This window comes from Triticum dicoccoides, chromosome 7A (genome assembly GCF_002162155.2).
Source record: "Triticum dicoccoides isolate Atlit2015 ecotype Zavitan chromosome 7A, WEW_v2.0, whole genome shotgun sequence".
NCBI classification, from domain to species: Eukaryota; Viridiplantae; Streptophyta; class Magnoliopsida; order Poales; family Poaceae; genus Triticum; species Triticum dicoccoides.
The window spans coordinates 282262010-282265908 of NC_041392.1; positions in this window are offsets into that span (position 1 = coordinate 282262010).

The following is a 3899-nucleotide window of genomic DNA, read 5'->3' on the forward strand; positions in this document are numbered from 1 at the left end:
TAGATGTTCCTTCCCTTTCCAACTCAGTTGTGATTGTCATATTTTCTTTGAAGCAGGGCAAATGGCTTGCCAGTTGTTTAATTTAGAGTGAAATATTATAACAACTAACAAATCCCAACCAAGGGAAATAACATCACTCTCGCCGGCTGCTTGAGCTCACTGTGCATTACAGAAACCAAGTGATTAGCCCCCACCAGCACCCACAAACTTATTTCGAACTAGGACATCAAATGGGCTGTAAAATTTCATAGGAAAGGCTGCATGACCGTGACAGATTTGGATTCTGACTTTTGGGACCCGCGAGGAAATAGCCTATCCAAGGTGGTGTCGACTTACTAGCCAGTCAACAAACGATTCTGCCTACCAGCCGTTGGATTGACATCCAACATCTGTCGTGTATCTTCTATCTCTTGTCTTCTTCTTCCTCCAGCCACCCAAACCAAACCACCCCATCGGCTCCGCCTGCTCCTGCCTCCCATTGTTGGCTGTGCCTCGGCCGCCCTACCGTACGTACCCTCCAACGTTGGCGAGTCCCTCCCTCTATTCCCACACATGTCCTACTATTCTACAGCGATGTCAGCCCCAACACGCACCCGCACCCGAACCTGCGACTGGACCGGCGCATCTTCCACGGCTCCTGTTCGTTCCGTATGAGGCCTCGTCGTCATCCTCCGCCTTGCGGCCTTGGTTCGCTCATCGTGCGCGGTGTGCCGCCCTCTTGCGTTGTCAACTTCATCAACAACCGAGAGGAACAAGGAGATGACTGTACGTGGAGAGGATGACAGTAGGGACACACCAGCGTCATGGCAGTACGCAAGCAAGTGACTCTATATTACAAGCCCAAAAATATGGTTCCTCCTAATGGTTGGACATCTGGGGCTCACGCCATTGTCAACGTAGTCAATAAATGAGAGAATTACACTACGAGCGGCTGACACCAGGGACCCAGTAGGTCAGGCAGTTTTTGTCGGATTTCGGGTTCCGACAGACCCTTGAGGTTCAAACACTGGGGTGCGCGCGTAGATTTCGCCTCCTACCTACCTGCACCCCTCCGCCGTGCTAGGATCAAAACTATCGAAAGAACAACACAAGAGACACAGGGTTTATACTGGTTCAGGCCACCGTTGTGGTGTAATACCCTACTCCAGTGTGTGGTGTGTGGATTGCCTCTTGGGCTGATGATGATGAACAAAACAAGGATGAACAGCCTCGCGAGGGTCCGTTCTTGGCTGGGGCGATGAACTGCTGGGAAGAGTTCAGTCACCTTTCTCTCTCTCTCTCTCTCTCTCTCTCTCTCTCTCTCTCTGCTTCCAACCGGTCGACCCCTTGCCATGTGCGTGGCTGGTCCTATTTATAGAGGCCCTGGTCCTCTTCCCAAATATCGAGCGGGAAGGGAGCCAACAATGGCGGGCTAATTTGAAGGGGGGCAGCAAGTATCAGCTATCCTGACAAAAGTAGTCTTCGTCTGCGCAAAGCTCTGGTGATGACGCCGTCTTGGGCTCAACGGTGACCTCCATCTCGTAGTCCTCCTGGTCTTGGTCTCGTTGCACCGAAATGGCAACCTTTGCCTGATGCCTCGGTACTCCGCGGCTGCGCTTGCCCCCTTTGCACCAAAGAGGAAAGGAGGACGCTGCGCGGGCTGGCAACTGCCTGGCGCCCTGAGTCGTCATGGCTTGCGTCATGGCACCTCGTGAGGTACCCTGCCTTGATCTCTCTGCCTCCTCGTGAGCCAGCCTGACGAGGCCGTGCCTAAGGAAGCTCCGCGTCGTCCACCCCGCGAGGCTTGGCCCCTCGCGAGGATCTTGAGTTTGTGTTGGTGAAGATGGGCCGTGTTGCCCCCCCCCCTTTGAGCCACGCTACAGGCCGCAGGCAGGCAAGTCTGGGGACCCCCATTCCCAGAACACCGACAGTAGCCCCCAGGCCCAAGGCGCGCCCGGACTTGGCCGTGTAGGAAGGTGGAAGGGCAAGTGCGAAGCGCCACGGGCCCTAACAGCCAGCGGCCTTGGGCGCCACGTGGCGGTTGATTGAACGTGGGCGTCTCCACTTCCCCATGGTGCCTCGGCAACCGCATGGATTGGACAAGTCCCTTCATGCAAAGCGGGTCATAATTACCTGCGATCGTGGGGGCCGTTGGTTGGTCATCGCCAGCCATAAGTATGAACCGGCGCGCGCCCTTCCAGTTCATCCCCCCCTTGCTTCTCCTTTTTCTTCATGGCCCCGTCGAGGAGGTTCTCGGCCGCCGAGAAAGGGAAGGCTTGCCGGGTTGAGCCCGCCTCTCCCCCACCCAAGCGCGGCCGAGGGCGCCCTCGCAAGCATCCTATGGCCACCATGGTGGCTCCCCGCGGCCGTGGAGGCGATCTTCAGCATGGCGACGGGCGGATTGCTGCAGCCGGGGGGCGTGCTCCGGCTGCGCGTCCCCCTAGGTCGCGCGTTCGTGCTGCTGAAGCGCTGCCGGAGTTCATTGTGTGGTCGGCGGAGCTGGCTAGCACCCGGCTTCCGCTTCCTCGCTTCCTCCTCGGCGAGCTCCCGGCCGGCGCCCCGGGCGGCCTGTGGCTCCAGGCCAACGGCTGCTGCAGTCGGGCCTCATGAGTCTCTCTGGAGGTCTCCGCAGTCGGGAGACTGTCCCTGGCCCGCGGTTGGCAGACGTTTGCCCGCGCGCGTGGCCTGAGCCGTCGGTGCACCCTACACTTCAAGTTCGACGGCGACGCCACCCTCTATGTGAGGGTGTTTGGGGAAGATGGTCGCCGCGCAGGGTGTTGCCCCGAGAGTGACGACCGCGGCTGGGAACCCAGCTCCGGTGATGATGGAGAGAGCAGCGCTCGCACGGCTGGCGACGTTCGGGGTTCCTCAAACTTCTCCGGTTCTTCTTCAGGCGGCGACTCCTCTAGCGGTGGCCGCGATCAGCCTCCACGTCGTCGCATCTGCTTGGGGGGTGGCAACGTGTCCGCCTGCCATCGCGCCCTGGTGAAGCGCGAGAGGGAGTCCGCCTGAGCTCCGGAGGCAGCTCGGGCCTTCCCCGCGGGCCGGTGTGAGGCGAGCCGCGCCAGATTTGTTCTTCCTTTTCCCTTTTTCCTGCGTAACAAAGACAATAGTGCGGAGCCCCGCGGGGGCGTGTTTGGGTTATTGCTGTTAATCATCGTTTTGCTTTCGTTACCGTACCTTCCGGCTATGTGCCCGAGCGTGGATAGTTCCCGGCCCCGGCCGTGGGGGGGCGACCGACCCAGGCCCTTTGTTTGTGTCGCGATGCCCGTGGGGCACGGACTGGAGGGGTGCTCCTGTAAGGGGCCCAGGTCGCGAACTCTTTGAGTGACTAGGATAGGAACACTCGCGAGGGCGCTCGGCTCTCCCCGTCGCGAGGCCTTGCACAAGAGAAATCGAGGCAGGAGAGTGAAAAGCCGAAGAACCGCAAGCCGAAGACGGCAACAACTTCAATAAAACTTCAAATGAAGAGGAACAAGCCAACTGCGAAAAGCAAATGAAAAGCCGCGTCCGGCACCTAGTCTAGTCTTCGACGTCTTCTCACCACCGCGGAGCTAAGTGCTACCACTGGGCATGGGAGGGAGCCCCAGGGCCTGAGGCCGGTGCTCCTGAGACTCCGGGGCGTGTACATCCCCAACTCATTATTACGTGAGAGTGTCACGGGCGGCGAGCTTCATAGGCGTTGGCCTTCTTCACAGGCTCCGGGCCTTTTCCAAAACGCGATAGCTTCACAGGCACTCGCCTTGCTTCACAGGCTCCGGGCCTTTTCAAAAATGCGATAGCTTCACAGGCACTCGCCTTGCTTCACAGGCTCCGGGCCTTTTCCAAAACGTGATAGCTTCACAGGCACTTGCCTTGCTTCACAGGCTCCGGGCCTTTTCCAAAACGCGATAGCTTCATAGGCACTCGCCTTGCTTCAC